A 27,447-nucleotide genomic window follows, 5' to 3' on the forward strand; every position below is an offset into this window, starting at 1 on the left:
CGCGCATCATTACTATTTGTCAAAAGTCAAAAGGACTTACCACTTCATCCGCCGATGGATCGTATTCCAATATACGAGACACCTTCATCTCATCGAACGACAATACACATTCTCTATCCATAGGACTCAATGTTTGAGCAAAGGACCCAATGAATGATAAAATATCATCTAGAATGCCTTGTTTAAGGTCAATCTTGCTTGCATAACGTTGTAATATTCTTATGGATGGCAGAGGAATTTTTAAATCAAAAATTATATATTTGTAAGCCCTTTGACTGAAATATTTTAATGTAAATGCTGCAGAAAGTTCTTGCATTGACCATCTTACTGCTTTCTTGATTTCTAAAATGAGATCAATTTGGTTGCTTGATAAAATGCCTTTCAGTGCCTCTTTCATATTTTCTATAATTTTTTTTCGTGGCCATTCTTCCTTAATTTTGTTATTTGCTTTTTCAAATGTTTGTATTTGCTTAATATGAGCTTTTTCTTTTTCATAAAATATTTTCAATTTTTCGCTTAGCTGATTATTTACATCAGCTAACCGCTCGTTCCTGTCTTCTACTGATTTAAGTTTAGATTCTAGATCACATATTTTCTCTTCATAGTCTTTACACTTGAAACACACATCTTTTTCATTTATTTCAAAAGTAAAGTTGCCTGCACTTTGTTTAATGATATGTTCATCACAAAACGAAGAACCAGCTGAAATTATATTGATTTCCATATTAAAATAGATGAAAGTATGTAATACTAACACATAATTTGGTGACAACTTACCTTCCGGCAGGGGGCAATCGATTCTCCCTTCGTTTGTGTTTTGGTTATTGATATTGTTGTCTAAGTGCAATAATGCAACATCACTATCATTTTCTAACGGCGATAAAACTGACGGAATGGCTGTAAACATAACAAAAAGTTAAAAAAATCGTAAATAGAATAATCATCAGGATTTATAGAATCTTACCTTGAGGTTTTAACCAATTAGATCCCCGCTTAATTTCCTGCACGTTTCTTAATTGATAATCAGATGGTACAAAATGTTCCGAGCATACAACATTATTTGGAGAAGGCATCCAAGGATTATCCTTTCCACAAAATACAATCCATTTTTGCTTCGTTGCTAGACACTCTGGGAATTCATGGAAGTAAATTTTAGATCCCATCTTCTTCACATTGTACCTATTGTTTTTACAAGAGGCTACAGAGCACTTATAGTTTGAAGACATAATAAATAATTCATTATAATATGTTGAAAACGATAAAAGTTGTTGAAATACACTCTGGAAATAACGATGGCTTTGCGACTGACCGATTGCAAACTGATTGTAAACAAACCGTTCAAATTGTAAACAAACCTTTCCAATTTGTCTGTCAAAATTTTTTCATTCATTTTTTTATTGAAGATCGGCCAAAAGGGCTTTTGTCATAACCTGTATAGAGTCTAATAACCTTGGTTGTAATGTACATGGGGCTGCTACAGAAAAATTCATATCCTTTCTAAGATACTGATACGATCTTATTCCAAAATAGCGTAACGTAAAAAAATTGCTAATATCTTCTTTAGTCCATCGAACTTTTTTTCGTTTCCCTGTTATTAAATCTATCTGATTTTAGCTTAAGGTTTTTTTAACATTTTTTTTTGAGTTCAAACTGGGAGGGTGACAAAAAAGTTTCTTTAAATTTATTAAAACTAACTTGCTGAAGTTCAACCTGCTTTTTGGAGTTTTGTAGCTCTTTTTGGAGACAGATTCTAATTCCTTGGATAAAAAATCATATACTTCCAGCAATTGACGACATTTCTCCTGATCCTTATTTCGTTCTGCAGTAAGTAATTTTATATAATTTTCTTTTTTATCGCAGAAAACACACGTCGAAACACATATTATCACTGAATCGCTCAAAACACACGGTAGTGTTTACTATCGTTTGAGATTCAGAGTCATCATGATTAACGTCTCGTGGCAGAGTTAAACAAACTGTATGGCATTATTGAATTTTATTGTATTTCATCATTGCCATTTAAATTAAGTTTAATAATTGTTGGAAATGCTAGAAGAACAACGTCGAAGTAATGATAGAGTATAGTTAGAATAAGTAAGAATAATTTATTCATCAATTAATGTACCGTCCTCAGCGGCTTCGGTCATATAAATGATTATACATAATTAGATTTAATAGCATAATTAACATTAACGCATACACCCTCGTGGTCAACTCAACAAAATATTGCAAAAAATAACAATTTTTTTTTTTTTTGCAAATTTGTTTCAATACAGTGTAAACGCATTACAGCCAGAATTCAATAGTTGAACGCTTTCTATTTGACATGCTTTTTAGCTGAACGTCCGTTAATTGGCTTACAGTTCAATTAAAAAGCATACGTTTGTATAGAAAACACAGTTTTTGAAAAGTTCTCAAAAATATCACGGCTTTCCGAGTAAAATTAAAGATTTTTTTTAAAGCACATATTGGTTAGCAGGGAATCGAAGTTCAACCAGTGATTTTGGACTGTAGTTGACATTCAATTGCCTGAAGACTATCGAATATGTGTATTTTTAAACAAGACAAAATTCCAAAGATTTTCTTAACAGGACATGCAATTTTTGCGAGTTTTTACAAGACCTACCATATTTTAGTATGTATGTAATGTATGTATAATGACCCCCTATTAGCCTAGAACAGAAAGAATCAAGTAAAGGGGGGGGGGGGGGGGAAGTCTGGTGAATTGGCAAAGAAAATAATATAAATTGCAAGCAGTGTTACAAAGGAAACGCATAATGAAAAGGAAAGTGCTTTGGATGTTGAGGAAACAATTAATCTGATTTATTATTTAAATTGATGATTCTAATTCATATAAAGGAATAACTTAAGACAACTATCCAACAGTACGCTTGTAAACGTCAAAGTGAGAGGACGTGTTTTGACCAATTTGCAAGCCATCATGAGCAAGTTTCAGCGGTACGGAAGTAACACCTTCCGTATCGATTATTCGGAAGCTCCTATTAGACCAACGCTAGACGAAACGGCAGATTTTCTGTTTACCGTTCTTAAAACTGGCGCGGATGTCTCGATGGTGCAACGGAACACTGCACAGAGTGCAGTATATGTTACCATGCCAACACTCGAACGTGCATTGGCCATAGTGAACGAGCACAACGGGAAACACTTCGTCACGCACGAGGGGACGCAGCACAAGATCGCAATCGAGATGGTGGATGATGCGACAGAGGTGAAAGTGCGCGATCTGCCACCAGGGATTCCCGACGCGGATGTTGTTGCTGAACTGGGCGGTTTTGGTGAAGTACTCACGATTGTTCCCGGCGTTTGGGGCGCAGAAACGCGGCTAGCGGCTATTGCGGACAATGCGCAATCCCGTCGGGTGTGCGCATTGTCCGCATTAAACTGGCTAAGCCCATACCATCTTTCATCACTGTGTGCGGAGAGGTGACAGGGCCCACCGGTCACCAGCACTCAGAGATCCTTTGAATACGCGCTTCCCAAGTACCCAAGTAGCAGAGCCGAAGTTGTTGAGAGGTTTTTCTGTGAGCAAAAGCGAGAGGCCCTGTCTTCTCTCTCTAGATTTTGGACGGCAAACCGCCGCCCGTGTAGAGGTGTGTGCGTGTGACGAAAAATTATGGATGAAATACGGGGGAAGCAGGGTTTGAAGTCTTTCGTTCCTCACACATACATGAATTTACCAGCGAATATCGCTGGACCGAGTCTACCCATCTCTCTCGATCCACCATGATTGTTCTGCTATCGCGCTCATCCGGGTGTAAGGCATCCTCAGTCTGTCCAGAACTTTCCCTATGGAAGGATGTACTGAAGTGAGGTGTGATTTCTTGTGCGACGTACTTTGCTCATTTACGTTTTGTGCCATGTTCTTCCTCAGTTATGTTCTTCCTCAGAATGATTTATCCTAGCAAATTGTTGAGGTAAGTTTCTGGCTGTGTGCTTGTGCAGGTACATTCAACTAACCCTTGGCGTCTAAAAAGTTACAGGTGTGTGCGCTATTTATCAACGACTACCTGCTAGCCTCGTCAACAATCTTCAAAGTGAGCGACGGAAAGAAAACGTTTTCCAGTTTTAAAATATTAAGGTAAGTTTTGATCTAATCCTCTGCGCTAAACTCTCCATAGTAATACATACTACTTACATTCATTTTTGCTTCATTGAGCCTCCGGTGAGGACGTCATTACTTAACAGAAGCCGGTTCAACACGCGCAGCTCCTGTTCATGACGTCATCACTAAACTCAAGCCAGCTGAACACGCGCAGCACGGATGGTACCCCGAGCGCAGTAGGAGGAAGGAAGAACGAGAGGAGGAAGAACGGTAAATTTGGAAGGGGGAAAGCGTTCTACCGTCTACACAGCGGGAGTATGCCAAAACACATGTGGGAAGGGAGAGGGATATTATTCAATAAACAGCATGCGAATGTGTGCATAAAGCAAATGTGAACAGCCTCATCATTTTTATAAGCAATCCGAAAAAGGGGGTGGAGCAAACACATTGGTATGCGTGAGCGGCTGAAGAAACCAAAACGTTTAGATGTGTGCGTGACGGATGGTTCGGGCGCCTGTGGCGAAGCTCTCGACAAACCTGCAAACGAGAGCTTTGTGGAGAGCTTTGTAGGGAACTCAGATTACACAGGCCGCCGTCGGTTTTTGCGTCCTTGGGTAGCAGAGCCGAAGTTTTTCAGAGATTTTTCTGAGTGCCAAAGCGAGATGCCCTGTCTTCTCTCTTTAGATTTTGGACAGCAAACCGCCGCGCGTGTAGAGGTGTGTGCGTGTGACGAAAAACGATGGATGAAAAACGCGAGGAGCGGGGTCTGAAGTTTTTCGTTGGTCACACACACACATGCATCTACCAGCGGAATGCGCTACACTGAGTCTACCCATCTCTCTCGATCTACCATGATTTTTTCTGCTATCGCACTTATCCGGGTGTTAGGCATCCTCAGTCTGTCCAGATATTTCGCTGTGGAAGGATGTGCGGGAGTGATGCGCGATTTCTTGTGTCCCCTACTTTCCTTGTTTACGTTTTGCGCAGTGTTGCTTCTTATTCCATTGTGGAATGATTTATCCAGCTAACTTGTTGAGGTAAGTTTCTTGATCTCATATGTGCTTCAACGTACTAATTCAACTAATGCTTATCGTCTACAAAGTTACAGGTGCATGCGCCATTCATCAACGCCTACCTGTTGGCATCATCAACAATCTTCAAAGTGGGTGACGGAAAGAAATTGTTTTCCAGTTTTAAAATATTAAGGTAAGTGTTGTTCTCATGATATACGCAAAACTATCCAAAGTAATACGTACTACATACATTAATTATTGGTTCATTTTTATTGACAGCGTTCATCACAACTCAGCCACAAAACAACGCACTGGATTGCGCTAAGAACCTGTCGAAACGCGCGCAGCCCCCGGGAACGGTAGGAGAAAGGAAGAATGAAAGGAGAAAAAACTAAAGCCAGCGCGCAGCTCTGATGGTACCCCGTACACGGTAAGAAGAAAAAAGATCGAGAGGAGGAAGAACGGTAAATTTGGAAGGGGAGACCGTTCTGCCGTCTACACAGTGTGAGTATGCCAAAGCACGTGTTGGAAGGGAGAGAAAAAGTATGGAATAAACCGCATGCGAATGTGTGCATACAGCAAAAGTAAACATCCCAAGGACGCAAAAACCGACGGCGGCCTGTGTAATCTGAGCTCCCTACAAAGCTCTCCACAAAGCTCTCGTTTGCAGGCTTGTCGAGAGCTTCGCCACAGGCGCCCGAACCATCCGTCACGCACACATCTAAACGTTCTGGTTTCTTCAGCCGCTCACGCATACCAATGTGTTTGCTCCACCCCCTTTTTCGGATTGCTTATAAAAATGATGAGGCTGTTCACATTTGCTTTATGCACACATTCGCATGCTGTTTATTGAATAATATCCCTCTCCCTTCCCACATGTGTTTTGGCATACTCCCGCTGTGTAGACGGTAGAACGCTTTCCCCCTTCCAAATTTACCGTTCTTCCTCCTCTCGTTCTTCCTTCCTCCTACTGCGCTCGGGGTACCATCCGTGCTGCGCGTGTTCAGCTGGCTTGAGTTTAGTGATGACGTCATGAACAGGAGCTGCGCGTGTTGAACCGGCTTCTGTTAAGTAATGACGTCCTCACCGGGGGCTGAATGAAGCAATAATGAATGTATGTAGTATGTATTACTATGGAGAGTTTAGCGCTTGGGATTAGATCAAAACTTACTTTAATATTTTAAAACTGGAAAATGTTTTCTTTCCGTCGCTCCTTTGAAGATTGTTGACGACGCCAGCAGGTAGTCGTTGATAAATAGCGCACACACCTGTAACTTTTTAGACGCCAAGGGTTAGTTGAATGTACCTGCACAAGCACACAGCCAGAAACTTACCTCAACAATTTGCTAGGATAAATCATTCCATAACTGAGGAAGAAGGAACACGGCACAAAACGTAAATGAACAAAGTACGTCGCACAATAAATCGCACCTCACTTCAGTACATCCTTCCATAGGGAAAGTTCTGGACAGACTGAGGATGCCTAACACCCGGATGAGCGCGATAGCAGAAAAATCATGTTGGATCGAGAGGGATGGGTAGACTCGGTCCAGCGATATCCGCTGGTAAATGCATGTGTGTGTGACGAACGAAAGACTTCAAACCCCGCTTCCCCCGTATTTCATCCATAATTTTTCGTCACGCGCACACACCTCTGCACGGGCGGCGGTTTGCCGTCCAAAATCTAGAGAGAGAAGACAGGGCATCTCGCTTTGGCACACAGCAAAATCTCTCAACAACTTCGGCTCTGCTACTTGGGATGTGTGCCTCATCATTTCTATAAGCAATCCGAAAAGGGGGGGGGAGCAAACACATTGGTATGCGTGAGGTGCAGAAGAAATCAGAGCATGATAGTATGTGTGAACGCGATCGTTCGGGTGGAAGGTGTCTATGTGTGCGTGAAACCACATTTACACTTCTTCTGCAAGTCCCAAGTACCCACCCAAGTAGCAGAGCCGAAGTTGTTGAGAGGTTTTTCTGTGTGCCAAAGCGAGAGGCCCTGTCTTCTCTCTCTAGATTTTGGACGGCAAACCGCCGCCCGTGTAGAGGTGTGTGGGTGTGACGAAAAAATATGGATGAAAAAGGGGGGAAGCGGGGTCTGAAGTCTTCCGTTCGTCACACACACATGCATCTACCAGCGGATTGCGCTGGACCGAGTCTACCCATCTCTCTCGATCTACCATCATTTTTCTGCTATCGCGCTCATCTGGGACTTGCAAAATTCTCTCGCAGTACAAATCGATTACGCCAGCGCAGTGCGTTCTCTCAATACATTTTTCTCCTCAAATCTGAGCAAGTGCTGTCAAAATAGTGAAGCCATTTCGAAAGGACAAACACAAGTTAAAAGTAAAAGTGGTTTATCAAGTGAAGCTAGGTAAATTTGTTTTGTGTCAGCATTGTAACATTACAAATAGACTTACATTAATTTGTTCAATACAGCAAAAAATGAATAACATGGATAACATGGAAAACATGGACTACATGGATGCGTCTCTGGAGGCATCTAAGCAATCTGGGCAATATTATCGCCAGATGCAAATGCGCTCTGCACAACTGGTGTTAGAAGAAGAAGCAGAAACCAGCCGGGCTAATGTGCAGATTGGTAAGTATAATTTTGTGAAACACTTGTTTGTGGTGATGTGGGGTTGTGAAAGTGATAGTAAATGTGAATATATAATTAATTTTGTCTTAGCATCAAGTGATTGTAATGTTGTGTTGTTGTTACGTTGTGAATGTGTTTATCAATTTAATCTCAGAGTGAAATGTCCGGGTATGTATGGTGTTTTTTCGCAACTTTAACAAAAAATAGTTAAGCATTCTGAACCAAAACTAAGCGTATCTTTAATTGAACTGTGGTGCAGTGTGGTGTTAAAAACAAATTTTGGTTTTATTCGGGATGATCGGAACAAAAAAGCGATTGCGTAGTACTGTCGATATCTCGTACGTGTCCGTCATGGTCATGACATGCCCGTCATGGGTTCAAAGCTAGAATGGGCCTTCCTACAGTGGCAAAGAGAAATTATAAAAATATTTTGTTTTGGCTAAAATGCATTTTGCGTACTGAGATAGTGTTGGAAAAGGGTAAGGATAAAGGGTTCAAGCATCGTATGGACCGTCACCTTTGGCTCGATAGTTGGCTTCATTTCATAGTTCATTTAAAAAGAATGCGTTTGTATGAAAAACCAGATTTTTGAAAATCTCGCAAAAATCGCATGGCTTGACGAGAATAATTTCAGAACATTTTTGTATGGAAAAACGTGCCAACTAAAAAGCAAATATTCAATAGTTGGCGGGGAAACTATGTTCAACCAGTGAGTGCAAACTGTTGTAGTGGGTACAGGCAGGCCTTGACCGATAGCGGTTGTTGTGCCAAAGAAAAAAAAAATATATATAAGATAAGGTTGTGTGTAACAATACAAATATCGTCACGCAGTTTAAGTGAAGAAGCACATTTTGCAAGGAAAAACAATGCTTAACATTTTATCCTCTATGTTTATATTTATGTTTATGTGGTTGTAATCTGTGCATTGATGCAAGTGTTTTGTAAAAAATGTGCTTATAAATCTGTAGGTGTGCCGATACCTTTTCGCAGAACTGACCAATCTGTGAATACAAAATAACTCATAGATTTCAAATCTACGAAAAGGTACATCAGGCGTAACCAACGGCTGGGAACGTAATTAGTAAAATAATAGGTTTATAAACATTTTAGCTACTGAACCACAACCACAAGCAGTTGTGGAGGATCCATTCGAAGTGTCGAACATTTTCGAAGCTGGTGTAGAGGGTGGCACAATCGATATTTCTGGTGACGAGGATTATGACGAGGATGGTCACGAGGATGGTGAAGGTGCTAATAAAGCATCTAAAACCCCCGGGTTTGATTTGCACGCGCATTCACTGGAAGAATGTTTTAGATATTGGGCTTTGAAGACCAATGCGGCTCATTCTTCCGTTAATTTGTTGCTTCATATTATTCGTGAGCGGACAAATTTTTTACTCCCTAAGGACGCACGGACGTTGTTGAGAACAAGCACGGCGCCCAAAACAATATTAAACGTCGCGGGGGGGGGCAGTTTTGGTATAATGGCCTTGGACCGTGTCTTGAAAAAGCATTCAGGTGAGAATATGTTAAAATAATATAGTTTTTTTTTATATAGTATATATAAAAAGTAGTTTTATAGATTTATTAAGGCTTAAGGAGTCACAGCAGGTTTAGTGGTATATGCTCATCATGAGTTCAAGCCCCCTATGGATTGTGCATAACCCGTCCCCTCTCCCCTTCACCCCTATCAATGATACGTGAGTCTGATTATCCTGCTATGAGTTACAGATACCCAAACCCATTATTGGCACAGACACGTCGGTTTGTCGGTGCTTACAGGGCCACTACGCTTTTACCGCCAAAGAAGGCAGGCACAATATTTCACACTTCCTCTATCTTTATAGTTTAACTAATATTTGATATGTGTAATATTTTTTTATTTTAGAAAACAGAGGATAATACCCGGCACAAAACTACCTATCATTTTGAATATTGATGGAGTGCCTTTGCACAAAAGTAGTCGAACGGCATTTTGGCCAATTTTGGCCAAAGTACACAAAATGCCTTACATTAAACCTATGACGGTGGCAATATTTTGTGGGACAAAAAAGCCTGATTCACTGGAGGAATACCTTCGTCCGTTGGTAAATGATTTTAATCAAATCATTGACAACGGAGTACTTGCTGGCGCTCCTCCCACTTTGGTGAAAATTGAAGTACATGCAATTGTGGCTGATTCCCCAGCACGTGCATTTCTTAAAGGTAATTACAAAAATGGATCTTGTTTCACGATGTTTTAATACTTTATTCCTAGGTGTGGTGTCACACGTAGGGCATCACGGCTGCTTGAAATGCACGGCAGTTGGATATTATCATCCAACATCAAGAACAACGTGCTTTCCATCAACCAGTGCTGCTCCGAGGACGGACTTAGAATTCCGTGCGGGTGTTTATAAGGAACACATAAAAGAAAAAAACCCCACAATTAGAATTGAAGAAATACAATATGGTAAAACAAATGCCGGTGGATGATGACCTGCATCTTTTCTACTTAGGTATACAACGCCGGCATTTGCAAGGGAAGGTGTACGGATTGTGGGGGTCGGAAAAGTGGGCTGCAGAAATGGTTGAACAAATTTCGTTGCATTTGGTAAGCATAGTTTTGCGATCGGAGATCCATCGCAAACTACGCAAGTTGGACGATTTGAAGTTTTGGAAAGGCTCTGAGTACAGTTCTTTCCTACATTATGCTGCTCCTGTCGTTTTGAGAGGCAGAGTTAGCGAAAATGAATACAACCACTATATGCTTTTTAATTGCGCTACAAAATTCCTTTGCTCAAGAACGTTTAAAAACCAATGGACAAGCGCTGGATATTTGCTTGAACAATTTGTTGCCGACTATGATAAAATTTACGGGGAAGGGTACGTGAGCAGTAATGTTCATAATTTGCTACATGCTACAGAGGAAGTAATGGACCTTGGAACTCTCCATGAAACATCGACATTCGATTTTGAAAATGCGCTTCAAGGTAAGACACGCATGCTAAGAAGTGGTTACAAAAATTTGGAGCAAGTAATAAACCGGCTGTCCGAGTTAGACAATTTAACTGCTCCAGAACCAATGAAATTTTTTTATGACATCGAAATTCACGGTACTAACGTAACAGTTCTCATGAACAATTATGTATTGAAGAAATGAAATAGAGATGGTTGGTTTCTTTCCACAGGACAAGAAGTTATCCAATATTGTTCGGCAGCGAAGGTATCTTCTACTGTGCGTATTACTGGAAAAAAGCTGATTGGCAGAAAGAAAGAAGCCTTCATCTTCCCGCTTTCTTCAACATACCTTTTCACATTTGAATGCAACATAAATGAAATTGCTAGAACCATGGTCGAGCTAAGTCCATCAGAAGTGTTTTGTAAACTTGTGGCCATTTCGTTAAATGAAGATGGAGACACTTTTTTCACACCTTTAATACACACCCTTCCCGACATTGACAACATTTGAACAACGGTAAGTTTTGTTTGTAATAAAAATAAATATTGTTTATTTAGTGCGCGTCTGATATTATTCACATCATAATTTTTATTAATTAATTCATAAAAAAAGGCCTGGCCATAATTGATAAATAATAATTCAAAAATGCAACTAATTAATAAGAAATAGAACAGCTTGGCCTAGTTACTTCATAATTGTTCATAAATAAAACTATGAAAAAAATTAAAATAATTATTATGGCCTATTAAAATTAAAATAATTATTAATAAATAATTATGGCCTGGCCATTATTAGTTCATTAGCTTTCATAACTAAAACTAATTAAAGTAAAAATAACTTTTTATGGTCTGGCCGTTTTTGAATTGCAAAAGATCACATTTTGTTGTTAGTAATTAATCTTAAATAACTTATTCTAATTTCTTATTCTATTTATTATTTACATTTTCTTTGCCAATTTTAACATGTGGAGCTGGTTTTCTCACACCAGTTAATGTGGTCCTCCGCATGGCATTATGGTTTTTTTTTTTTTGACAAAAAATGTTTCTACTTCTTCATCTTCCAGATTGCCAAGATCCTTGAATAGTTCCAACACATTATTCAATTCCTTCAAACTTATCTTCTTACCTCTGCCGCTCCAAGAACACTTAGCGAATAATTTTTTTGAAAAAACAACATCGATTGCGCGATGTAAAATGTAATTCGTTCTACTGTCTGCTGCTTTTCGTAAAATAAACATTTTTACGTTTTCTCGAAACTGTTCATCGACTCCTAAAAGAGCATCGAACAATTCAAGATCACTTTCGTTGTCCAGTGGATGAAAAACAAATTTTTGTACACTACTTTGCTTCGGAGGGCCAATGGCTCCCGATTGAACCGCATGCTGAACAAATTGGTACAATGAATTAAGGGTACGAAGTATTATGCGATTGTCCACCGTTTGACTAGCAGGCGATTCAACTGGAGCCGGGAGCGGTTCAACTGAAGACACGTCATTAGCATTTGGGATATCATCGATCTGCCAACTTTCTTCTATAATTGATGATACATCAATATCATCGCAACGCTCCGCTAGTGATGATGTCATTGTAGACGGTATTTTGTTTTGTGATGATGTTGAAATAATTCCTGAATCTATGTCTTTTTCCGATTCAACGCCTACCAACGAGGAATTCACTGGCGCAGGAGTTTTCCGCACGATGGGTACTGGAGTAAAGGGCTTCATATCGAAAGGCACAACATCAATCAGTTGCGGTGAACTGATATTTTTTTAATGCTGGCAGAGGAGCACACGAATTATATATGGAAGCGGCATTTGACGATGAAGGTTTTTTCGGTAAGGGTTTGGAACGTTTCTTTCGCGATTGGTCCCCATCACCTGACTTGTTTCTGTTTTTATCTATAGTTCTCTTTCCAGGTTGTAAAGCAGTTTCTGATGGCACAAGTGTTCCAAACGACGACGGAAGCATTGGAGGAACCAGCGATATTTGGGATGTTCCAGCCGTACCAGGCACTTCACTAGAGCACGGTAGTGGTCCGTCTGCTACGAAAGGAAACGGAGACAATGAAGGTAGAGGTGTCGTCGGTGATGTCACTTTTGCTCCGGATGGTTTCAAAAACTTCGACGGCACCCCCTTCGTACTTGACGACAACGGAACTAGCGGTGGGGGAAACGTTGTGCTTATCGTTTTAAACGCACCTGCTGGCAACACACGTGCTGGTGGAAATTTTGGCGGCAGCGTCGTCGATGGTCCAGCCATTCCGGAATGCAATGGAGTTACCGGAGGACGCAGCACAATCGACGATAAAATCTTTGAACTTGTCGTCGGGTGCTCACCGGTACGCGGCGAAGGAAGCGGTTTCGATGGATCTGCCGCCTTCGTCGGCAGCGGAGACGAATGAGCCGGGAACGTGAAGCGTACCGTTTTAAGCGCACTTGTTGGCAACACACGTGCTGGTGGAAATTTTGGCGGCAGCATCGTCGATGGGCCAGCCATTCCGGAATGCAACGGAGTTACCGGAGGACGCACCACAATCGACGATAAAATCGTTACACTTGTCTTCGGGTGCACAGCGGTATGCGGCAAAGGAAGCGGCTCTGATGGCTCTGCCACCCCAGTCGACAACGGAGACAAAACAGCAGGGATTGATACCCTTGATGTAGCCATACTTGGCGGATCCGTCATGTAAGTAGCTGTTTGAATCTTATTCTGCTAAAACGTAATGATATACAATGTTTCTATTAGAAGATATAAACCAAGCATGTAAAGCAATGTAATCACTTACAATGTTGTTATTAATATCCATTTTAACTCAAATTAGGAACAAGTTCACTTTCAACTTGTTTAACTTAACAACGAACAAATTCACTTTCACTGGATAATCAGATCAACTTTGTTTATGATTATTTCATTACCGATAGACGAAAACAGCCGGACGCGTGAAATTAAAAGCCAAACTCAGTCAAAATTCAAAACACAGCGCAGCGAAAATGCCGCTAAACAAGAAGAGTGCCAAAATGTGTATGAAAAAAACAACATGTTTGCGGAGAGAGAGAAATACACTGTCCGCTTGAGTGCAAACAAAGCTGTCCTTTTCTTTCCTCTGTCATCCGAAATGTGTGTGCGTGAGCACAGAGCGCGTGGAGCATGCATTAGTGTGCGTGTAACCACCCAGATCAAACGCTTGAATGTGTGCGTGACGAATGATTCGGGCGCCTGTGGCGACCCAACAGTCAAATGCCGAAGATTTTATATTGACCTTTCGTTTTTTCTATCTGTCTCTCGCTCTAATTTGAGTGATTTTCCCTTCGTGAGTATCCACGAGCTCCCTAGTGTGGTTGTTGTTGTTGGAAGTTGAAACCGAACCCCCTTCGTGCGCTGCCAAAATCAGCGAAGAACGAAATCGAGTGGCTCAAGCGAAAAAACGAAAAAAATGATAAACGAGTGTGCTGTGCGAATAACACAAACGCACGCACAAGGCGACACCCGAAATTTGGTGCGATACCGGCTTTCAGTGGTGCAAGTACACACATGCACACATTTGGCCACACCACGGTGATACAACACACAGCCACGCACTTGGCGATACACGCTGTGTGGTGCGGTGCGGCGGACGTTCAGAATTCAGTGGTGCAAATACACACATGCATACACTTGGCGACACACGCTCTGCTGTGCGGTGAGATTTGTGTTCTGTGTCCAGTGGTGCAAATATACACACACACGCACTTGGCTACACACGCAGTACGGCGCGGTTGGCTTGGCAGAAGCGCTTACACACATTCACGCAGTAGGCTTCACTTTCAGTCCAGTGAGGTTGGCGCTTGTGTGGTGTTTCAGCGCTTGGCGGATAAACCCCGTAAAAATGGAGTTTTGTTTAGTTTGAGGTAAGTAAAAGTGATTAAAATTATCAACCAACATCCCCCCTTCTAATTAATATCATTTTTCTTCCATTTCATGTGTGTTTCACGGCGAACGGAGACAACAAAACCTGTGGCAGTGTCGTGGTGTTGGAGATGGTGGCCCGTACAGTGCAGCGAGAAGAACTAGGCGCGACAGCGATGTGGAGCAGAAAGTGCTGTGCTGATTTTAATTTTTCTTTGTGCGAGTGTAAAAAGTGTTTTTTTTTATTATGTGCGTTAATTTAGAATTAAGTGCAATGATTATTGTGCATGTGTTGTGTTTTTTTTTGTATTCTATGTTGGTTCGATATTCAATAAATCGAATCATGTTGATATAATGGTCCGCACTGTATCATTTCGGAAAGAAATCCTGGCAAAAAAGGGGGAGGGGGCTATTTTAACGAAGGGTCGTGCCGAACCCCGTTCGGGTTTTGCTTCGGCTTCGGGTTTGCTTCGGCTTCGGGACCCGACGGATCGGTTGAATAATTTCGCCAACTCAGCTTCAAAGCCAGCTTCAATCTCAGCGGATCTCTGAGTGCTGGTGACCGGTGGGGAGGCTCTCGACACGACTGCAAACGAGAGCTTTGTGGAGAGCTTTGTAGGGAGCTCAGATTACACAGGCCGCCGTCGGTTTTTGCGTCCTTGGGACGTACCCACTTGCAGTAGAAGTGTAAATGTGATTTCACGCACACATAGACACCCAACAGTCAAAAGCCGAAGATTTTATATTGACCTTTCGTTTTTTCTATCTGTCTCTCGCTCTAATTTGAGTGATTTTCCCTTCGTGAGTATCCACGAGCTCCCTCGTGTGGTTGTTGTTGCCCAAGTAGCAGAGCCGAAGTTTTTCAGAGATTTTTCTGTGTGCCAAAGCGAGATGCCCTGTCTTCTCTCTCTAGATTTTGGACAGCAAACCGCTGCGCGTGTAGAGGTGTGTGCGTGTGACGAACAACGATGGATGAAAAACGCGAGGAGCGGGGTCCGAAGTCTTTCGTTGGTCACACACACATGCATCTACCGTTGGATTGCGCTACATCGAGTCTACCCATCTCTCTCGATCTACCATGATTTTTTCTGCTATCGCACTCATCTGGGAGTTAGGCATCCTCAGTCTGCCCAGAACTTTCGTTGTGGAAGGATGTGCGGGAGTGATGTGCGATTTCTTGTGTCCCCTACTTTCCTTGTTTACGTTTTGCGCAGTGTTGCTTCTTCTTCCATTGTGGAATGATTTATCCTACCAAATTGTTGAGGTAAGTTTCTTGATCTCATATGTGCTTCAATGTACTAATTTAACTAATGCTTATCGTCTTCAAAGTTACAGGTGCATGCGCCATTCATCAACGCCTACCTGTTGGCATCATCAACAATCTTTATAGTAGGTGACGGAAAGAAATTGTTTTCAAGTTTTAAAATATTAAGGTAAGTGTTGCTCTCATCATATACGTAAAACTATCCAAAGTAATACGTACTACATGCATTAATTATTGGTTCATTTTTATTGACAGCGTTCAGCACAACTCAGCCACAAAACAACGCACTGGATTGCGCTAAGAACCTGTCGAAACGCGCGCAGCCCCCGGGAGCGGTAGGAGAAAGGAAGAACGAGAGGAGAAAAAACTAAAGCCAGCGCGCAGCTCTGATGGTACCCCGTACGCGGTAAGAAGAAAAAAGATCGAGAGGAGGAAGAACGGTAAATTTGGAAGGGGGAGACCGTTCTGCCGTCTCCACAGTGTGAGTATGCCAAAGTACGTGTTGGAAGGGAAAGAAAAAGTGTGGAATAAACCGCATGCGAATGTGTGCATACAGCAAAAGTAAACATGTGTGCCTCATCATTTCTATAAGCAATCCGAAAAGGGGGTGGAGCAAACACATTAGTATGCGTGAGATGCAGAATAAATCGGAGCGTTATAGTATGTGTGAACGCGATCGTTCGGGTCGAATGTGTCTATGTGTGCGTGAAACCATATTTACACTTCTACTGCAAGTGGGTACGTAAGTGGGGCCATATGTGTACGACACGATCCCATACAAAACTTCGGCTTTTGCGGACTGGGTGTTGGAAGTTGAAGCCGAAATCCCCTCGTGCGCTGCCAAAATCAACGAAGAACGAAATCGAGTGGCTCAAGCGAAAAAACGAAAAAAATGACGAACGAGTGTGCTGTGACAATAACACACACACGCACAAGGCGACACCCGAAATTTGGTGCGATACCGGCTTTCAGTGGAGCAAGTACACACATGCACACATTTGGCCACACCACGGTGATACAACACACAGCCACGCACTTGGCGATACACGCTGTGTGGTGCGGTGCGGCGGACGTTCAGAATTCAGTGGTGTAAATACACACATGCATACATTTGGCGACACACGCTCTGCTTTGCGGTGAGATTTGTGTTCTGTGTCCAGTGGTGCAAATATACACACACACGCACTTGGCTACACACGCAGTACGGCGCGGTTGGCTTGGCAGAAGCGCATACACACATTCACGCAGTAGGCTTTACTTTCAGTCCAGTGAGGTTGGTGCTTGTGTGGTGTTTCAGCGCTTGGTAGTCAGCGGATAAACCCCGTAAAAAATAGAGTTTTGTTTAATTTGAGGTAAGTAAAAGTGATTAAAATTATCAACCAACATCCCCCCTTCTAATTAATATCATTTTTCTTCCATTTCATGTGTGTTTCACGGCAAACGGAGACAACAAAACCTGTGGCAGTGTCGTGGTGTTGGAGATGGTGGCCCGTACAGTGCAGCGAGAAGAACTAGGCGCGACAGCGATGTGGAGCAGAAAGTGCTGTGTTGATTTTAATTTTTCTTTGTGCGAGTGTAAAAAGTGTTTTTTTATTATGTGCGTTAATTTAGAATTAAGTGCAGTGATTATTGTGCATGTGTTGTGTGTGTGTTTTTTTTTTTTGTATTCTATGTTGGTTCGATATCCAATAAATCGAATCATGTTGATATAATGGTCCGCACTGTATCATTTTGGAAAGAAATCCTGGCAAAAAAGGGGGAGGGGGCTATTTTAACGAAGGGTCGTGCCGAACCCCGTTCGGGTTTTGCTTCGGCTTCGGGTTTGCTTCGGCTTCGGGACCCGACGGATCGGTTGAATAATTTCGCCAACTCAGCTTCAAAGCCAGCTTCAATCTCAGCGGATCTCTGAGTGCTGGTGACCGGTGGGCACCTTCCACCCGAACTATTGCGTTCACGCATACTAATGCATACTATCCCCTCTCACGCACACTTGTTTCGGATTGAAAAAAACCGGTTTATTTCGTTGTTGTTGTTTTTTACGCTTCTGTTTATTGGCACCGCATGGAGTGGAATTATGACGCTATCCTTATCTAACCCACTGATTTTACGGTTGCACTGCGTTTTGGTTTCTTCTTGGTGCTTTTGACGGTTTTTTACGCCACCCACTGTTTTGTTGGTTTGAGGCTGTGAACGAAATAATAACAGAGAGCGTTAATCATCCTTGATAATCAGAAGTATTCTTGCACAGTGAAATCGAAACTGCTTATCTTAAATTATACCATATCGCTAAAATTACATGTGCTACAATGGAGCCAACTAATTATCCTGTAAGTATCTACACAAAGTAAGCACGAGTGTTTAAAATAGACATTTTATTAATAAGTTTTATTTTTGTTTACAGCATACCAAATTACAACAACCATCCACACTGAAATCCGCTGAAATGGTAAAATCGACCCTAACACGTTCTCAGCAAGGTGCAAAATTTCCTCCTGTGCGAGTGCTGTCCCCAGGAGCGGCCGGATTACGTGTAATGTTTTCTCACCCGGCGACACCGTTGTTACCGGAAGAAGTTGGATCATCTATTCAGACAAGTGCGCGGCTTACTCCAGTACAGCTTCAGTCAACGGTAACGATTCCGCCCCCGCTGGCACCTTTATCACGAGGAGGAGCTGGATCGTCTACACCAGCTGTGTCAAACTCATTTCATCAGAGGGCCGCAAGTACAAATATTCAGTGATTCGCGGGCCGCAAAGTTGAGAATGGAAAATATACCCCAATATTTATGTAAAATATTTTTTTACATTTGTATTGTTAAACAAATTGATTTTTTGTACTCCTCGCTCCTTATATGGAATCGTTTGTTTTGTACAAATTCGCGATGTTATTTTTATATGTGCTCTTTTTTATATGAGAAAAATATCTGTCAAACACACTTTTTCACTGAAGTAGGAGAAGTCTAGCAGCCTGTAGTGAATATTTTTCAAGCAATCCTAGCTATCCATCACTGGATGAATAACAAAAATATTTGCTTGCAATTTTTTGATAGATCAAGAGAAAAATTGTAATAACGCGTGTTTAAACATTATTTTTCGCTAATTTCCAAGTTCCAAGTGTTCTGGATATATATTAATTTCTTATAACAAGAACCCGTATTTAACGAATAACTTTTTTAAATTACGATAATTTTATCTGACGAAGAGTCGTGGTGTGTGATCCCATACAGATTGGCAAATCTGTTTTTGACACTTGAAGGGAGATGATTCGCGAATTGAGGAATTGAGGACTGTGTGAGCTAATCTATTAATAAGCTTTGTATTGCAAGGCTTCGGTATTTCGATTGTTTTTATCCTTAATCTAAATCCTTTAGGCTTAAGCGTAATCATATCATTTTTTATTTGATTTTTGGGGAGGTTGGAAATTACATTAATTCGTCTTACAGAATGTTGGGTACAAATAATTCGAACTTGCCTGCAATCATTTTTATTAACATTTCGGGTGGCATGATTATGACAAAAAACAGAAGTGGCTCCAATCGAATATCAATGATGTAACATTCTAAGGTCGGAAAAAATCGGAGCCGTATGAATCCTTTACTCGGCAGTCGGGGGCATGGAGATTGACAAATTCGGTGGGACAACCGATGACTCCAACGGTTCCGAATGGCTCTAAACGGTTCTATAGGCTTCGGACGGCACCGAACGGAACTGTTGGTTTGGTTTGGCCGGATTCGAAGTCGGAATAGCTATGATCGGAAATGGTTTTGAGCCGTGGATGCGATTCAGACAATCAATCACTAGTTGTTGCAAAGTTTCCTAGTGTATGTATCAAGTTATTTTCATTCCTTTTTCGTTTGTAGACAGTTGACGCAAATCTATTTTTCCATACAGAATGTGCAATCGAGTGTGCAAAATTATGCTAATATTCAGTATTTAATCGAAACATAATACGAATGAGCTTGCATTCGATTCAATGATTCTTAAGGGTCTCGATTGATATGTACGTTTGTGTAGAATAAGTTTATGAGATGTTATGGGTACATTCATGTTAGTTTCGAAAAATATACCAACAAAAGAATTGTTCTTCTCTGGAAAATTTAATACACTTTGACAAATAGTAATAACAGATTAATGGTTTGCAGTGCTTTTAGCAATTCTCAAAATACTCTCGCGGGCCGCATTCAGAATCGACCGCCAGTTTGACATACCTGGTCTACACAGACAGGTGCGCGGCTTACTCCAGTACAGGTTCAGTCAACGGTAACGATTCCACCCCCGCTGGCACCTTTATCACGAGGAGGAGCTGGACCATCGATGACAAAAACTGTGCCGTTTTTTCCTGTCCATGTAATGCCATCTAATGCGGCTGGACAATTGCGGCTAGTGTCCCCTTGCCCGTCAGCTAAGTTTGAGTTCGGAATAACAGGACAATCGCAAATGCAAACATCGATGCGTAACATTTCTGATGGATTTCATGAAATCGAATACATCACATCGCCACCACCATTGTTTTCTCCGTCACTTCCAATGCCGTCGAGGCCAGCAAGATCATCACCTAAAAAACCTGCGCAATGTACTGCAACAATGACTGTTTCATCTGGTACAAAATATGGATCAGAGAATAGTGATCTAGTTCCTGCAGCAAACACACCGATTCAGAAAACTATTAAAAAAATAGAAAGAGCTTCCTCAATTCGATCCGTAAACCAACCAACCAAAACCAAAAATGTTGCTGGACGATCTAACAAGCAACGTGCCAAACGGTCGCTAGGTGAAATCGAAGGTGTTACAAAGACATCATTATATTGCTTGTCACTTCCATTATTTGCATTAAAAGATCTCGGTCCACCACCAATGACAAATGTCCATTCTTTTATGAACAACAATATCAAACCAGTTGATGTCAAAAGAACAAATGCTGCTTCTACGTCAACATACGTCCATAGCATGGATTTACAATCACCGGAGAATGTTCAATCATGTGACATTTCAAATAAATCAGCCCCCACAGCAAAACCATTGCAAGGTGTGTTAGGTGAATTGTCGATAAAAAATATATCACCCACACAAGAAGTGTTAGCTGATTTGGTTGATGATATGACGTTGGAAAACCATGAGCCGTCAGCACTGTTTCGAGCCTCTCCCGTAGAGCCTCTCCCTCGAATGTCAAACGAGACACGTGTCCTTGGAGATGTGGACAATCGGATGGTGTTACGTGAAGTGCGTGCCTTGCGGCAAATATTTGAACATGCAGTTCAATCGGGATGCATCCGACCACCTATACAGACAAACTCAGTTCCGAAAATTTTTCAATTCAATCCACTCAATATCAAAAAAGAACTGGAAGAATTTGATGTTCGTCTAGGGGACGATCAAACATATAAGCAAAACGTTTTAGCGTTTGTTTTACGTAAGGCTCGTGACCGTCGAATCCATTATATTTTATACCGCGCAATAGACACAATTTTATCCAAACAATTATTTGCAAACTGTACCTGGAGTGGCAAGGGTTAAAAAAAAAATCCTTTTAAAGATTTTCCAAACATGCTGAATCTTTTTAAAGAACTTGGTGATCTTCAAGATGAGGACCTTCAGCCGTATTGCACAAAAAAAATTGCTAATAGCGTTACAGTATGGAGTACTGTTGTGTAAATATTAGGATTTTAAAGCAAAAATTAATTTTGTAAATAAGACTAAAAGACATGTACGTATTTTATTTAACAGAAAGAAATCAATAATCTTTGTCACTCTTGCTTTGGCCAAGTTGTGTTTGTGGCCAAGTATGTTTCAAACTTATGAGTTAAATGGAGAAAGAATCTGCCCCCGTATGATTACCGGTCTTACATTCAGATAAATAATAATAATACAGAGTTCCGCATAGCGATTACTCCTTATTATTATTTTTACGAGTAAATCTACGAGCGAACAAGCAATTTCATATTTTAATTAGTAAAATCTTGCATTACATTATCAAATATTAAACACTACCGTCGTAGACGATAAATTATGGGGGTAAGCAATGTTCCATTTGTCGTCTTAAAAAATATCTCTGTTGATATTTTACTTTTCAATTGTACATGACAACAGCTCACGGTAGTATTACATGAAGTTACTTTAATTTCGACCTATTATTTTATCAATAAGTTTTAATTATTGTAAAAGTTAAACACTTACTTTATGTACACATCAAGTTTGTTGGGCACATAGTGTATTTCGCGCTGTCCACAAACTGGTTATCTATTGATACACTTGTTTCCTTTCTTTATCTCGTTACGGTCCTCCCGTCCGGTGTCCGGCTGCTAGCATTAATCTGTTATCAAAACATTAAAAACAATGACAATGATACAGTAAAAGTTAGCGTGTTTGCTGTTAATTGATGTTTAAAAATGGATAACAATAATAAATTTGTTATCAACGATGTTTTTATACGTGTTTTTTTGCCTCTTTTAATACTTATATTTTATTTAATACAGTTTTTGCCAAAATAGATACAGAAATCTACTTACATGGCGGTGCCAGACTGATCTGCCAGTTTGCCGCATTATCGACACGTTTGCTGTTGGTGTATGGTATGGCTGGATTGTCCCAAATGGCACTGCTTCCTTTGATGCTTCCGTCGCCGTTCGGAGTACTTGTGCCATCAGATAATGTTTCTCAAACGTAACCAAACGTCCCATTCCCATCAATGTCTGTTTCACAACCTGAAAATAGAACTGTGAATAAAAAAAATCAGGTGATGGAGGACAATCGCAGAAGATTAATTCGAAACGCTTACCAAAAAAGTTTTTTTGTCAAGTGCCGCTTCAATTTATAAACAGTGCGTCGATGCACATCGTGTATGCAGTTGATGAATCAGTAATTATCGAAGAAACGTGACACATCGATAACATCGTAGGTAATAATGACGTGTCGTCAGCACCGCTCCCGGTTAAAGCTCCAGTGGAATTGTCTGCTTCTAAAGATGTGGACATTCGCACAGTACGCTTAATAAAGTCAATAAATTTGTAAAATATTCCGTTTAATCGAGGTCCATTGGCCCTGTAGCAGATTTACTACTAACAGTAGGTCACATCTAACTTAGCATTGCCAAAAGCCAGGTAAAAAGACGATAACCACCAGAAGCGCAAGCGCATAGCCAGCAGCCAGGTAAAGAAACATTAAACACCAGAAGCGTAAACGTTCTCGTGTTTTACCCCAGAACATAAATAAGGAAAACGCGCCACAGATAAGCAATTAAACTTCCGCTTCTCTTCATATTGTTTATCAACGATGTTACCCTCGCTTTACCTCCCGACAGTATCAGTCTGTTTGCCGACGACGCAAAATTTTTTGCGCCTATTCACAACACAGGTGATTGTACATTCCTGCCAGACTGCATCGAAATTTTCTGTTCGTGGTGCAAGCGTAATGGACTGACTATCTGCATCGAGAAATGCTACTGTGTGTCTTTTAGTCGATGCAGGAGCCCAGTGACTGGGACCTACTTCATGGACGGCACTGCAGTTAATCGACAGAATCATGCCAAAGACCTGGGCGTTCTGCTTGACTCTAGTTTGAACTTTAAACAGCATATCGATGACGTTGTAGCCAGAGGAAATCAATTACTTGGCGTGGTTATCCGGACAACTAATGAATTCCGCAACCCCATGTGCATCAAAGCTATCTACAACTGTATCGTTCGTTCGGTTCTGGAATATTGGTGCGTAGTCTGGAGCCCAACTACCGCTTCTTCAATTGCTCGACTTGAGGCGATTCAACGTAAGCTCACGCGATATGCCCTACGTTTACTTTCCTGGCAGGATCGCAATAATCTTCCTCCGTATGCTGCGCGGTGCCGTCTTCTAGGCCTTGAACCTCTTTCGGTTAGAAGACGCAATGCACAGTGTTCTTTCATCGCTGGATTGCTAAATGGCTCTATCGACTCATCGCCTTTGTTGCATGGAGTCGATATCTATGCACCATCTCGAACACTTAGGTCTAGAGAAACTCTACGGCTCGCTCAACCCCGTTCCAGCGCTGGTCGGTCAGACCCTATGTTACGCATGTCGGCTGTCTTCAACACTGTCTCGGATTGCTTCGACTTCGACATCTCAACTCAGTGCTTCAAGGAACGTCTCCGGCTTTTGCCGTGGCCGCAGTGAATTGCGATGCAAATCTTGTTTTTGCTATGTATTTTTTTTTTTTATTGAACTGTTACATCTTAATTAGGCCATACGGCCCGTTGAAGATTAATAAATAATAATAATAATAAAAAGTAAAACCCCAGGCATAAACAGGAAAACGTTCGCTACATCCACAATGCACGGATAGTTGATAAAACACAGGCACGCTAGGTATAATTTAAGAAACACCTGTAAAAAACCCAAACCCGGAAAACAAAACGAAAGCTCACATTTGACAAAATGTGTCACAACTTTCACACCATATTTGTTATAAATAAAGCTCGAACTGATGGAGAAGTCAGTTCACCTTCCATAGACACGTAGATCACTCGTGTTCTGGTGCATCTCACCAATTTGCAGATTCCGCCGAAGGCTCTGCCCAATTTGATATTCACTTTTGGCTACCAGCTGTTCAGTCAGTTGACCGATCAGCATTACCCTCATCGAAATAAAGTGCACGTTTGCACTAATTCCACCCAACTTCTCCCACGGTGTCCGATTCCGCCTCGGTCATCAACTCGACGCGCAAGGTCGATCCAGTCCGCGATTCCGCCGACGTAAGCAAGTGCTTCTTTTCGAACTTAGCGTAAGTGTGAACGGGTTGACGTAACCGATACGCGACAAATGTGTATACATTTTGGTGTCGCGTTCCGTACGATCCCCTTCCTCGTTCCACACCCCTTTCGCTGCGCTCCGCGCATTGACTCACCGAAACGGTTTGAGAAGCGCGGCCGAACCTACCACATGGCGACCGTGACAGAGTAGCAAAAACAAAGCTACAAGAACGTTAAAGTGCAGTGAAAAATAAAAATAAAAGTGCAGTGCTGTGGAGAAAAAGTTATACGCAAAATGCGGTGCGTGGAAAAAAATACAGTAGAAAAAAAAGGTTAAAGAAAGAACGGTGTCAGTTTTTACCACATAACCATTATCGTGAGAACTCAATACAGTGCCCCAATAATCTAATAAGCAATAAAGTGATCTTTAACCGATTTTTAACAAAGTGCGAGTAATGCAGTTTGAGGCATAAGGTAACACCAAACGCGGGAAATAAATAAAAACGTTCCGAGTGCGCTCTAAAAGTGGCATGAGTTTTAAAAGTTAGCAAAAACACATCGTTGCGTACAAGTATCAAGTACCCGTAAAGCAGTGCAGGAAGTGAAATCGGAGTGTCAGTAAACTGAAAAAAGTAGTGAGTGTGTATATTTATTTTGGCATAACACACATAAGCTATGGGTCACGATAACTCAAAACCGGAAACAAACGTTAAGGGCAATAACGACATCACCATCGTTCAGACCCAAAACATACACACTGAACAACACGAGGCACACGAGTTCAAACTAAACCTGATTTTGGCTCTGCTCGCGTTGATTGTTATTGCAAAAGCGCTCAAAATAGTTCACAAAATAGTGAAAAATCAGGCGAAAGAACAAGCTGTAAAGATGTTGTCTTTATCTAAATAAATAGTGAAAAAAAAAGAAAAAAAAACATTAGTGAAGTAATAATCGGATATAAAAGACAAAGTGTCGATCAAGTGTTCATCAGACAACAACTGCAAGCCTAACAAGATAGTGGTCAAATGTTTCATGTCAATCCACTCAACTACGAGACTTTACTTGAAGAGTTCCATGTTTTTTAGGAGTCGATTTACAGTTCCGTGATTATGTAAAGATATATTATTATGCGAAAAACAGATGACAGTCGAAATGTGTTTGCTGAATGTACTTTGGGTGGCTGGGGGTTCAAAAGGATAAAATGCTTTAAGCAAATTATGTAATTATAAGAGTTTTTCAAACACCAAGAATTTTGAAGAACAAGAGGTTAACTTTTTGCCAAATTACAAAGTGAAAAAAATGAAATGCCAAACGCAAGGCATGAAGGGTGTAAAAATGTCTGCTCCTTATGCCAAAACTTTGAAATTTAAATAGAATAAAGCAAAAGTAGCTTGACAATAAATACACAAGTTGTAATGTATTAATAAGGACTGATTTAAACTTGAATTTATCATTTGCTTTATTTTAGAACGGCAAGGTTGTTATATTGAAGTTTATTAATTGAAGTGCTGTAAAAACCAGTAATGAAGAAAACAATAGTTATTTTTTTATTTTAAAAACCGTAATGTAAAGTAATTTGAAATTAATATTTTTCGTCATATTTTTGTAATAAAGAAAACTTACCGTTGTTCAATTACTGTCTACGTCGGGAAGCGTGTGTATCAAAGATGTGAAAAAAGTGTCTCCACCTTCATTTAATGGCCACAAGTTTACAGAACATTTGTGATGGAGTAAGCTCGACTACGGTTCTTTCAATTTCATTTACGTTACATTCAAATGTGAACAGATATGTTGAAGAATGCGGGAAGATGAAGGCTTCTTTCTTTCTGCCTATCAGCTTTTTTCCGGTAATACGCACAGTAGAAGATACCTTCGCTGCCGAACAATATTGAATAACTTCTTTTTCTGTGGAAAGAAATCAACCATCTCTATTTCATTTCTTCAATACATAATTCTTCATAAAAACTGTTATTTGAGTATCTTTGACTTCGATGTCATAAAAAAAATTAATTGGTTCTGGAGCAGTTAAATTGTCTAACTCGGACAGCCGGTTTATTACTTGCTCCAAATTTTTGTAACCACTTCTTAGCATGCGTGTCTTACCCTGAAGCGCATTTTCAAAATCGAATGTCGATGTTTCATGGAGAGATCCAAGGTCCATAACTTCCTCTGTAACATGTAGCAAATTATGAACATTACTGCTCACGTACCCTTCCCCGTATATTTTATCATAGTCGGCAACAAATTGTTCAAGCAAATATCCAGCGCTTGTCCATTGGTTTTTAAATGTTCTTGAGCAAAGGATTTTGTAGCGCAATTAAAAAGCATATAGTGGTTGTATTCATTTTCGCTAACTCTGCCTCTCAAAACGACAGGAGCAGCATAATGTAGGAAAGAACTGTACTCAGAGCCTTTCCAAAACTTCAAATCGTCCAACTTGCGTAGTTTGCGATGGATCTCCGATGGTAAAACTATGCTTACCAAATGCAACGAAATTTGTTCAACCATTTCTGCAGTCCACTTTTACGACCCCCACAATCCGTACACCTTCCCTTGCAAATGCCGGCGTTGTATACCTAAGTAGAAAAGATGCAGGTCATCATCCACCGGCATTTTTTTTAACCATATTGAATTTTTTTAATTCCAGCAGTGGTGTTTTTTCTTTTATGTGCTCCTTATAGACACCCGCACGGAAATCTTCGTCCGTCCTCGGAGCAGCACTGGTTGATGGAAAGCACGTTGTTCGTGATGATGGATGATAGTATCCAACTGCCGTGCATTTCAAGCAGCCGTGATGCCCTACGTGTGACACCACACCTAGGAATAAAGTGTTAAAACAATTTTAAACAAGCTCATTTTTTTTCGTTACCTTTAAGAAATGCACGTGCTGGAGAATCAGCCACAATTGCATATACTTCAATCTTCACCAAAGTAGGAGGAGAACCTGCAAGTACTCCATTGTCAA

The 27,447-nt window shown here is 40.9% G+C and overlaps 4 long non-coding RNA genes across 6 annotated transcripts; 2 read left to right on the forward strand and 2 right to left on the reverse strand.

Moving 5' to 3' along the window:
- Positions 1-617: 617 nt before the first annotated feature.
- Positions 618-1,055, reverse strand: LOC133393036 (uncharacterized). Its single transcript, XR_009765965.1, has 3 exons — positions 965-1,055; positions 778-897; positions 618-702 (listed from the first exon to the last, which is right to left on the reverse strand). It is a non-coding gene; the product is annotated as an uncharacterized LOC133393036 (long non-coding RNA).
- A 2,729-nt stretch (positions 1,056-3,784) lies between these two features.
- LOC133393033 (uncharacterized) lies at positions 3,785-4,453 on the forward strand. Its single transcript, XR_009765964.1, has 2 exons — positions 3,785-4,099; positions 4,178-4,453. It is a non-coding gene; the product is annotated as an uncharacterized LOC133393033 (long non-coding RNA).
- A 1,440-nt stretch (positions 4,454-5,893) lies between these two features.
- LOC133392136 (uncharacterized) lies at positions 5,894-6,835 on the reverse strand. Of its 2 annotated transcripts, none has more exons than XR_009765484.1 (3): positions 6,411-6,835; positions 6,248-6,344; positions 5,894-6,169 (listed from the first exon to the last, which is right to left on the reverse strand). It is a non-coding gene; the product is annotated as an uncharacterized LOC133392136 (long non-coding RNA). The 2 variants fall into 2 exon arrangements; XR_009765482.1 differs by having other exon boundaries at positions 6,248-6,350; positions 6,411-6,696.
- A 1,777-nt stretch (positions 6,836-8,612) lies between these two features.
- On the forward strand, positions 8,613-16,253 carry LOC133392143 (uncharacterized). 2 transcript variants are annotated; one of them, XR_009765486.1, is made up of 5 exons: positions 8,614-12,453; positions 12,523-13,303; positions 13,540-15,767; positions 15,833-15,936; positions 16,023-16,253. It is a non-coding gene; the product is annotated as an uncharacterized LOC133392143 (long non-coding RNA). The 2 variants fall into 2 exon arrangements; XR_009765485.1 differs by having other exon boundaries at positions 8,613-12,453; positions 12,523-15,767.
- The last annotated feature ends 11,194 nt before the right edge of the window (positions 16,254-27,447 follow it).

The sequence above is a fragment of the Anopheles gambiae genome, chromosome X (assembly GCF_943734735.2).
Source record: "Anopheles gambiae chromosome X, idAnoGambNW_F1_1, whole genome shotgun sequence".
Classification (NCBI taxonomy): domain Eukaryota; kingdom Metazoa; phylum Arthropoda; class Insecta; order Diptera; family Culicidae; genus Anopheles; species Anopheles gambiae.